This window comes from Molossus molossus, unplaced genomic scaffold, assembly GCF_014108415.1.
Source record: "Molossus molossus isolate mMolMol1 unplaced genomic scaffold, mMolMol1.p scaffold_m16_p_1, whole genome shotgun sequence".
In the NCBI taxonomy this organism is placed as follows: Eukaryota; Metazoa; Chordata; class Mammalia; order Chiroptera; family Molossidae; genus Molossus; species Molossus molossus.
In genome coordinates this window covers 9,731,109-9,742,778 of record NW_023425344.1, presented here as the reverse complement: position 1 = coordinate 9,742,778, position 11,670 = coordinate 9,731,109, and positions in this window count along the sequence as shown.

The following is an 11,670-nucleotide window of genomic DNA, read 5'->3' as shown; positions in this document are numbered from 1 at the left end:
GCCAATGATTCTACAATGTGACCTGAATTATTTAAAACCAACTTAAAAATTTATAGAAAGAATACTAAGGATCAACAAAGGTAAGTTTATGAGTGAGCTTTTATTTTTGTTTTTTGGATTTGTCAAAATCGTTCGAGTTGCATAGCTAGTTTCTTTTTAAAAAAAAGATTTACTTTTTTTTTCTTTATGCTAGTCCTTGCTTGGTGAAACTATGGATATTATTTCTTCTTTATGCTTCTCTGAAGTTACCAAATTTCCTCTAATAAACACATCGTAAGGCTTTAAGGGCCCAAGAAACAAAACCCTGGTTGAGAAATAGTCAAAGAATTAAGGCAGACGAAGAATAAAATATCATTCTTACGCTCTGGCCAGCTTGGCTCAGCAGGTGGAGCACCGGCCTGCGGACGGAGGGGTCTCGGGTTCTATTCTGATCAAGAGCTTGGGCTTTGGTTGCTGTTCAATCCCCAGCCCTGGTGGGATCATTCAGGAGGCAACCAATCGATGTGTCTCGCTCTACCTCCCTCCCTCCCACTCTGTCTGAAAATCAATGGAAAAATATCCTCAGGTGAGGATTTAAAAAAGAAATATATATTTCTTATGGTTGGTAAACACGAGGTTGAAAGACTTGCTTTAAATCAAATCTCATCCTTTCTACGGCCACGTAGCCTTGCTCAGCTACCTTCTCCTTTTGCCCAAACCCGATTCTCTTGCCTCCCTCTCTAAGTATTGATCTGATCTCAAGAGAAGCCATAAACTTTCTGCTCTCAAACTTCTCAAAGTCTATTTCCCAAGGAACCTGACCTACAACACACAAATGCCTTAGGCTGGTTCGAAGCAAAGCAGCTACCAACTTGTTTTAAGTCATGAAAGTATTTCCAAAGGCACTGTTTTGAAACAGAAAGCTCATCTTGCCTTGTAATTTTGAGGTATGTTATTAACTAGCTGCTTACAAAACAACGCACAACCCTATGACTGCAGTGAAAAACATGTCTATAAGTTCATACATTTCATAATAATAAAGACCCGAAGACATAGCCAATGAGCTAATAGTTTGAATGTTCCTACTTTTTAGCAGGCATGAAATTTGGCATTGCACCAAAACTATGAAAATGGCGATTAACTCTGGGTAATAGGATTAGAAGTAATTTTTACTTTCTTCATCCTCTTTTTAGCATATTTCCCAAATTTTGTTTTGTGATTCTGTAGACAAAGTTATAAGAAGTATTTTATAAATAAGCTTTATAAATAAACATATAAATGTTCACTCTATCAAGTATTTCAACAAACATTTTCTGTAATATTTACACGACAGGTAACGGAATTCTCTCCACTCGCTGCAAAGCCCGAGACATACAAGAATAAGATGTGTCTCCTCAACAGAGGTTTACAGAGAAGGTTCTGAATTTCAAAATTTGGGATATGCAGAGTTGTCATTCATTCTTTCACACAGAAAAAAAAAATAGTTTCAGTATTTGCTGAATCATTTTCATCTTGAAACTGAGAAAAGGAAACTGAGGTACTTCCCACTGATCTCAGAGAGATTATATAACAAAGGGAACTTAACGTTTTCCCAGAAGTGAGTCTGACAAAATCACCATAGACATTAAGAAAGGCAGAACCCAGACTTGAGAGTTTGGGACCAAATCCTGACGTTTTATTACTCCAATCTAGACTCTGTCATCCAAAAATTACATCCATTGCTTTTTCTTTGCCATATGTTTATTTAGAACTCATTCTTAACTGAGTATATTTGATCTTCAATTCAGAGAGAAAAATCAATCTATTGTCACTCTTAGGCTAAAAGGACAAAATATAGGCAAAATATTTTACAATATTATTCCTTCCCCCAAAGCATATTTGTTTGACTTTTTACTTCCTTGGCTCAAATAAATATATTTTACTACCTCTCTCTGGCAAAAACTTGTAACTGAATTCAAACAAGGGTACTTGAAAGTTAATTGAAATGTGGACGTTTTTATGTAAACTTTTCCAGCTGCTAGTGAATTTCTGCCAAGCCAAGGTAAAGTGTGCGATGCAGAGAGAAGCTGACGCCTTCCAATTATGAGTGTGGCCATTGTGGTGACTCCACGGCAAATCACATCCAGAGTGGCACTGTCTGGTCTCACTGAACAAGGTGTAACTAAGGGGACAGGTTGTGAGAAGCCAGGAGAGTTCATTCCTTTAAAGAGTGTTTCCAACTTTCTCTGGTCTTGTAACAAACAAAAGCATGGCAAGGACTTCCGGGAAAACAGCCATGCTCATCATTTTCAAGGAAAACGTAGAGTATGCATTAGAAAATTGCTTCAGTTGGGTGGTCCATGTTAGGGAAGGTGGAAATTATTACTATGAATTGCTGGGAGCTAGCTGGGTATCAGATGGCATGTGGTAAGGAAGGGGACGCATTGGATACTTTGGTCCCTTGGATTGTGAACAAGACGAGAAGTCACCTTCCTTGAATGGCTATCTACATGGCTTTTTTTTTTTTTTTGCAGGGTCTCCTAGATGCCTCAGTCTATCCCACAAGCCACTGCTAGACTAATCTCCCTAGAGCAGCCTTCCTGTCCACACATGGCTGATTGGTTGGCTCTGTCATTTAAGGGTCATGGACTTTCAGAGCAAGGATGACCTTAGCAATCATCTTGTCCAACTCCCTCATTACATAGATGAGACCACTGAAGCCCAGAGAAGTGAAGTGGCTTCCCCAAGGCCACACAGCACTTTTCCCACCACATCTCAACGCCTTTCTGAAGTCGGTCTCCACTTATCTGCCTCCTTGTAGAGATGCCTGAAGCACAAGACACATTCTTCTTATGAATCGGACGTATTTCTAGCACTGAAGAGATAATATGAGGGAAGCCAGTGGCTCAGAAGAGTCCTGGTGGGCCACTGGTGGGGCTGAGCACTAGCTATAGAGAACTGGCCTTTTCCGGGTAGGACTAACTTGGCTGATCTCTTAATGAAATGTGCTTCAGGTAGACATCTAAGGAGGCAACAACTACCTACGAAAGGGGAGAAAGGCTGCCCTGCTGACTTGCCCTGCAAACTCTGAAGAATGCCCTCATTCCTCCTCCACTCTGGACTCATCAAGAGATGGGACTGATGTAGAGACCAGGTGGAAAATAACAAGGAAAAAGATGACCAGGTCTACATCCTCACTGCACCCAACCTGCGTATTCCACAACCCTGGTCTCCAAGGTTTCATGGGCTAGCAAGGCTCCTGATAGGGCAATAACAGCGAGACAAGATGAAACAACCCAGAGAGAAAAAGAAAGGGAGGGTCTCCCTGTCCCCCCAGTAGCTCAAGATAAATTAATTTATAGCATCCATTTATTACCCACAATTGCTTCATGGATTCCTGCTGGGTGCCGGGAAGACAGAAATGCATGGTGACTGTAGCGATGAAATAGTTATGTTTACAGAGATTAACTGTGCTGGGTGCTTCATTTCCGTCTCACTGTTTCTTTTGGTCCTCACAGTGACTCCATGGTAAGTGCTATTAGTACGAACTGTTGAAGAGACTGAGCCTTGGAGAGATCCTGTTCCAACAGCCAGTAGGAGGGGTGGCCACAGAGTTCAACTTGTGAGCCCACATCTTCAGCTGCTGTCTCTGCCCCTATGGAAGTCGTGTAGTAAAGGGTCCAGAGGTGTAAATAAATAATCTCATGTATTTCAGCACACATGCATACTGTCAGTAGGCATTTACTGAACACCTACTACGTGCTAGGCCGTGTGCTAGCACAAAGTGCGGGGAGAGGCCGGGACCCCAGAGTTGCAGGGGCCAGAGCAAGGGGAGTCTTCCCCGGCTCCCCGCAGGCTGCAGTCACAGCACTGCATTTGCCTTTCTCCCTGACTAGACTCCCAGAGCTTGATGCCAAGACGGTGTCTTATCCTCTGTGTTCTTAGCCCCCCAGCACCACGCCTGGCGTGCAGGAAGTGTCTGGTAAATATTCGCTCGCTAGAAAGGAGCAGAGCTTGCAAAAGGGCCAGGTGTGGGGAAATGAGCCCCCCGGTTCATTAGGCCGCTCCCTTGCCTGGCCCAAGGAAGGAGCATGCGCGATGTAGTCCCTGGCCAGGGAACCGGGATCACAGATTCTCCTTGTGGAGTGCCCTCTGGCGGTCTGCGTCGGAACTCTGGCTTCTGCCCCCGGCTTCTTTGATCCTGGAATCTGCCCCCAAATTGGGTCTTCCCTTTACGAAATGGTAGCATTAATATCAAGAATCATGAAGTATCAGAAATGGGTGAAGAAATGAATTTTGGAGTCAAACAGACTTGAGTTTGAACAGCAGCCCTGCCCCTACCTGGTTTTTGTGTCATTTAACTTCAGGCCCTTTTTCGTAAAGAGGGATCGTGAGCTCCTGTGTCCAATCATGATGAGGCTTAAATGGTAGGAGAGTTCATTCTGTGTGTCAACCTGGCTGGGCTGCGGTGGCCAGGTATTTGGCCAAACATTATTTTGAATGTTTCTGAGGGAATGTTTTCTGTAAATGAGGTTAACATTTAAATTGGTGGACTTAGAGCAAAACAGACTGCCCTCTCTAATGTGGGTGGGCTCCGGCCAATTAGCTGAAGGTCTGACTCGAACAAAGACTGACCTCACCTAAGCAAGAAGTTCTGCCTGCGGTGACCTTCAAACTTGCACTGATCCATCAGCAATCCTGGGTCTGCAGCTTGCTGACCCACCTGGCAGATCCTAGGCTTGCCAGCCTACACAATCACATACACACAACATACCAGTGTGTGGTAATTCCTTTATATATATATATATATTCATATATATATATATATATATATATGAATATATATATATATATATATATATGAGAAAGAAAGAGTGAAATCGGAATACAACCCAAAAGATATGTATATACATTGTATTGGTTCTGTTTCTCTGGAGAATCCCAACTAATATGATTAATATAATTGACATGATTCATGACAAGCGTCTGCCATGTAACAGGTGCTCAGTGTATGTTAGCTTCATTCCCCTCCCCCAGAGCCCACTTCATTCTACAGGTAAGAAGGCGTCAACCTAAGAGGTGTTGTCCTAGGACTTGTCCACCATCCCAGTGAAATCTTGAGACGTTCTGAGAAGATAAACCAGCTAATTGGCTTTGAGCATCACAATTTAAGGGACAATTTTGTTTTCTACAAATAATCTTTAAAGGGACTTCAGAGGGCATCTGATCCCCAAATCACAAGGTATTGGCCTGAGGGTCACATACTGGTATGTTGTGGGTTTTATTTAACTTAATCTAAGATTTGAGGGGAGTCACATAGGTCTGCATTTCTGGCTCCTCTTGAGGAGTGGGAAGCTCAGACGGCCTCAGGCCTGCGCACCTGCCAGGTAACACGGGCTGGAGGTGAGGAGTCACCGCCACCACAGATGGGACACACACAGGTCATTGGGCCACTTTACTCTTTTGTGTCACCTGTCAACTCCTGAAGACATTTCAGTCTGTGATTCTCTGTGTCCTCCAGCTCCTTCGGTTTAGACAAGAGGAAAGAGAGACGCAGAGAGCCTCGTGTGCTGGCCAAGCGTGCGCCGCTGGTGTGGGCAGAGCAGGGTCTGCACCCAGGTTCCTTGCCTCCAGGCAGCTCAGGATACGCTCTATGCCAAACGACACAAATGCTTTCATTGACAAATCAAGTGATTCCAAAATGTCTTTTGTTGTCCGATAAGCTCATTTATTTCTGTTGTCAGATCAAGTTCAGCATCACAGATGAATACATGAGATGGGGCTAAAAGGTTTTGCATTGACTTGTGTTACTGTGACTATGAGCACAGTTGTGGAGTCAGACCGGACCCGGCTCTGCCGTCACCCTGGGCAAGTGTCTCACAGTTGTAGTAACACCTGTACATGCCTCTGAGCACACCAATAAGGCTTCAGTGAGAGAGTTCGTGCACAGTGTCTGCAATGTGCCAAGCATTCGACCAATATTGAGTGAGAATGTCAGAGAAATTAAAATGCATACAGCAAAGCAACTATGTAGCTCAATTATTTTGCATATGTAAATATATATGAGTCCATAGTGATCCCAACAATTCAACTCCAACACCATAATGTTTTTTTGTCTCTTATTTTATATGTGTGTGTTCTATGTACTCATTTAGTCTAACCTACAAAACATGAAATGTGTCCATGAAATCTATTAATTAAAGTTGAAGATTTATTTGTGGTTGTTTTCGCTCTCATACTGCAATAATAGTACCCAGGCAGGGTATTCTGTGCGCACAAGACTTCAACTAAGTCCTTGTGTCTGGGTGGTTGACTTATCCATATGATACATGGTTGGGTTAATGTGCTGTCATTTGTATTGATTTTAGGATCTGCTTTATTTCATCCCTTAGGACTTAATTTTGTTTTTTAATATGTTATACTTAATTTTCAGCCAATAAGCACTATGCTACTGGAATTAAAGTAATGAAAATAACAGAATGTCTCTCTCCTAAAAGCTTAGATACAGTAGAAGAAAGAGACATGTCAACAGACCATGACTATAAACTGTGTCTTGGAGGTGAGGACCAGGCGCTGACCAAGTCCCTGCCCTCTAAGAACTTGCTTTGCAGTGAGGCAGACAGGAGATAAGTAAGTAGATACTTGACTAGTGCACCGCATGGCCAAGGGCAGAGAGAGGCAGCCAGGTAGACTGAGGAGTGGGGTGTGTGCCGCAGACTCCACCCCACACTCACTCTGGAACTTTGGTCAAGAGACGTACTTTTTTGTCCCTTCGTTTCCTTGTCTATGAAATGCAAATAATAATAATGCCTCATACGGATTTTTGTGAGAAATAAGCAAGATGTTTTGAAAGCACTCAGGATCATATCCAGCCCACAGGAAGCACCGTGAAAGTTTTAAATTAATAAATGTGAAGAAAAATAATGCAGAGAAGGGGCCGAAGCCTGTAAGAAGCAACAGCAATGTATATTGGGTGGTCAAGGAAGGCTTCACAGAAGAGGAGACCGAGACCCCGCCATGGAGGGAGGGATCTGGGAAGCACTCCAGGCTCAGGGAGAAGGCTCGCTCCGGAACGGGATGTCCAACAGCAAGGAGGCTGGTGTGGCCCGAGCAGATGACCAGAGGGGAGAAAGGAGAAGGTGAAGGCAGAGAGGCATCGGTTCGGGGAGGAGGAGACCCTCTTAGGGCTTCTCATCCATTTTGGCTTTTCCCTTGGGAGACTATACCACAGCGGGAGGAAGGAGCGGGAACCGGTCCAGAAGGTCTTTGCATGAATATGAGGACCTTATGGGCTCCATCACAGCAGTGAGAAGTGGTCAGATTCTGGGTGTCTTTTGGAGGTAGAGCCAATGGGGTTTGCTGTTGGTTTGGATGTGGGATTGAGAGAGAGGGGCCAAGGGTTGTAATAAAGGGAACACACTGCGCACTGTGAAGGCACAGACGGGTTCTGGAGAGAGCAGACAGCGGGGGAGACCCCCAGGGCGAATGAGTGAGGAAAAGCAGTTGCAATGTCATCAAACATAGATGGCCTTTCTGTTTAAACAGTGGTCCCTCAGAGTTAGTGTTCATCTGACTAATCCGCTGAATTCCAAGAGCACGTAGATCCAGAGCCAGCCTATAGATGCTGCATCGTCTGTGCGCTGTGATGTTGTCCAGTCCTCTCTGGGGAGGTAGGAAGATGTGCCCAGGTCCGTGTCTGCCGCCCTCTGCTGGCCTTTCTTGTATTTCAGTGTACACGCCAGCTGTTGTCTGCTGAGGATTCTGTATTTTACTGCCCTTGAATCTTTGCTTTTCTTTTACATACTCACTTTTCATATGAGCATTTTAAATAGAGCCAGGTTTATAAAAATTCAATCTTTGCCCCAAATTACAAGATGATAATTGAAAAAATTGTATCACTATCATCGTCTTCATCATCACACCAATAATTCACCTTTGTTCCATGCTTTTCCTAACATTTTTCTCCTGCATTTTCTCGTTGGATCTCATATCCTCTCTGTGAGGTAAATACATTTCCATTCCCATTTTATGCCAGAGAAAACTGAGGCGCAGAAAGGGGATGTGACTTGCTGGCTGTAGGGTTTGGGTAGAATGTTTTGCCATGAATCCTATCTGTTTGTCACTGAGAAATATGTCCCATGTGACTAAGAACCTTGGATAACATGAAAACCAGGCTAGAGACCACCAGAGCACTTTATATCCGACGTAATGGTTTTCTAACCTTCCCTAATAATGACTATTTAATGCCATCTAACCCCACACCAGGCACTACACTGAACGCAGTAAGCACACCAGGCCATTTAGTATTCCCAACATCTCTAGGAAGCAGCTGTCATTACTAACCCCATTTCACATGGGCATTCTCTGAGGACTAGACAGGAAATGACTAGTCCATGGTCCCTGAGAACTTCAATAAATGTCAAAGCTGGGATTTGAACCCAGTTTTAGAGTTCACACCATTTTCTCCCCCCGCCCCTCACTGCTTCCTCCTTCTGTCTGGACATCTGAGCCCACAATCACCACGACCTCTACGGAGCATGACTCAGGGATTTCTCTCTCTTTCTCCCCTTCAGCAAAATGCTGCACCATCTCCTCCCAGTCTTCAACGTTAAGAACTTCAAATGCCAGTTGAATGAGACTTTTCGGAAGCTTGCATTGACCCACAGGACTTTGACTGTAGTACTGCACTGGGATCTGGGACAGAGTGTTACAGCTGTCAGGTTGGCTGGTATGTAGGTAGGTCCTGTCTTCTCTTTACTGGTAAGGTTTCTGAAGCTCACATAGCTTCTGGCTGAGACGTTCCCTTGACTAAGCATCAGAAGACTCATGTGTCTTTAAATGTTATGCCCATGGTAACTCTTCTGATGCACCCAAATTCTGACACTTCTGAATAGGACAGACAGGGGCAGACACACTCGACCGGGCTCCGAAGTTTCACATTCACGTTCAAGTTTCTGACGCAAAACACACGTGTGTCCCCAGTGTGGAGACACCGCATGAATTTAATGTCTTACTTGAGTTACCTTCACTCAAAAGGAAAACACCATGTTGACCTACATTTTCTAACATGTTATTATTATTATTTATGCAACTCTCCAACTAATCCTACCAACTTTTCCCCTTCCATCCATAATTTATTCAGATAAAATTTATTTCCATCACATGTTTTTTTAAAACTACGCATTGACCTCTCTCTTCAATTCAAAGACTAGACTCTATCCGGGAGAAGGACCAACGAATATTGGTGACTGAATGAATAATCAGTAAATAAATACATTGTTTCAGAGTGAGGCTGACGTGGCCAGCCAAGCTGCTTCCCTTGTGTCCAGGAGAGTGCAGACCTGGGTTGAGCTTGTTTTCAACAAAAGCCAAGGGCCAAAGAAAGAATGTGTTTGCCAAAATATCTGATACATGCCCAGCTTTGCCAGCCAGGTGTATGAGACACGGGTATCGCACTAAAAGGGCCCACACGAACAGGGACACAGGCTACCGAAAGACACACTGGATGCGGAGTCACTGCATTGAGAGACATGGCTTTTGCGTCATGGAAGTGTGCATACATGCTGCATGGACACACGCGCGTGTGTGTGTGTACCTTTTCCAGTATTCAGCCTAACATTTCAGAGCTGGATTTGAAAGTGTGCCTCAAAAATGAGGTCAAGAACCATCACCGAAGAAAATCGCCTTCAGGAGCTAGAAAAGGGAACTTAGGTCCTGGGTCACTCCCAGAGCCTCTGGGTCAGTATGGCAGTGGGTGTAGTTAGGGTGGACAAGAGGATTTTCTAGAGCAAACAAGAATGCAGTGTGGAGACAGGGGATAGCAGGTCTATGAGCAGACTATGAGGTTTATGATCAATTAGCAATCCAGTAGAGAAGTCACTTATAAGAAGAGGAATATGGAAGATGTATTTATAAATGTAGGTCAGAAAGGCCGTAGGTCTACAGATGGCTGCATGAGCAATGGCGAAGATGCCCAAGCCGGAACTACAGAGAGAGAGGAGGCAGGGATGAGGCAGCATGGTAATAAACACAGAGGCGGTGCAAGGGGGGGAAAGAACCCTGGCCCCCCACCTCCGCCAGTGCTCCTAGAGCATTGTGACAACCACGGGACCAGCTTCCCTTAGTGTCCACTGGTTTTGACTTGAACACTCAAAGATGTCTGCTTGGGATGAGTCTCTTGCAAATTGATTTCTACTCTATCCATTTCATCTTTGGAAGAGGATGTAAAGAACAAAATTTTTCTAACCTAGGCAGCCACTTCCAGGGTATCCTGGTGAACAAGAAAGACACATGTAAAGAGTCCAGAAATCAGCAGGCAAGCCCAACAATAAGGCAGACATTGTCCTGAGAGAAGCAGCCAGGTCACCCAGTGGATTAGCAGGGACCTGTTGCTGAAGACATTCTGCGGGTGGAGTTCATTAGAACTTGGGGCAAGTTTGAATCTTAACAAGAACTGGTCCCAAGCACCCAGCTTCATGTCCAGTTAGGACTAAATCGCGTGAGGATGTGCCTAAGTGGAGAAGGAGCTAGTCAAGAATCCATGGACTAACTACAGTGGCTGTAGCTTCAAGATCTGCTAAAAGACACTGGATTGCCAGCCAGGCAGAAAGGAGTCAACCTTGGTTGAGCATATTACTTGCATACAAGAAACTGTTTGGCTTGTCAATTTTTGTCATCTTCTTTAATTCTCATTACATTTTAATGGGAATAAGTTTATAATCCTTATTTGAGTGACCAGGAAACTGAAGTTCAAAGAGATTAAGTATTTTGTTTAACATCACAGAGTGATGCCAAAATATAAAGCTAGAAATGCCTGACTCCAAAATTTATGGTGTTTTCAATAAACCTAGTGGGTTCTCTCAAGAAGTCTCAAATTTAATAATTATTTATTCAATGCATCTATGTTTTTAAAACAAACCTAGAACATCTCCAGATATTTCAAAATTAAGCAACACATTTCTAAATAACAATTAAATTAGAAAATATTTTATAACTAAATGATAATGAAAAGAGCTGCAAAACTTAAGAGCTGCAGCTAAAGTAGTACTCAGAGGAAAATTTATAGTACTAAAAATATATGTATTAAAAAAGAAAACAGCCCAGCCGGCGTGCCTCAGTGGTTGAGCATCAACCCATGTACCAGGAGGTCGTCAGTTCCATTCCTGGTCAGACATGCCCAGGTTGTGGTGCAAGTCCCCAGTGAGGGGCATGCAGGAAACAATCAATCAGTGCTCTCTCTCTCATTGATGTTTCTATCTTTCTCTCCCTCTCCCTTCCTTTCTAAAAAAAATGAATAAAGAAAAAAATTTTTTAAAGAAAACAGGCTAAAAAAAGGGCAATGATCAAAGCTTCCATTGCAAGAAGCTAAATTTAAAAATCTAAATAAATTATAAGAAATGTCTATCTATAATAATAAAGAGAAGAACAAAAAAAGAATTAAATAGTAAGAAAAAAATCAACAAAGCTAAAGGTTGATTTTTTTTTGAGAGAACTGCTTCATTTTATTTGTTGATAAAGATTAATTTAGTATTTATTACTCTTTCACAATAGGGATGACTTTTTTTGATTGTTACATTGTTGTCTTTATTTTTATATTTACAACCAACATAGAATTACTTTTCTTAAGGCAAATCTGGTGTAAGGAAACTAATATTTTTCAAATAAAAAAAGTAACACTATCAATATATACAACAACATGGAAAATCTCACTAT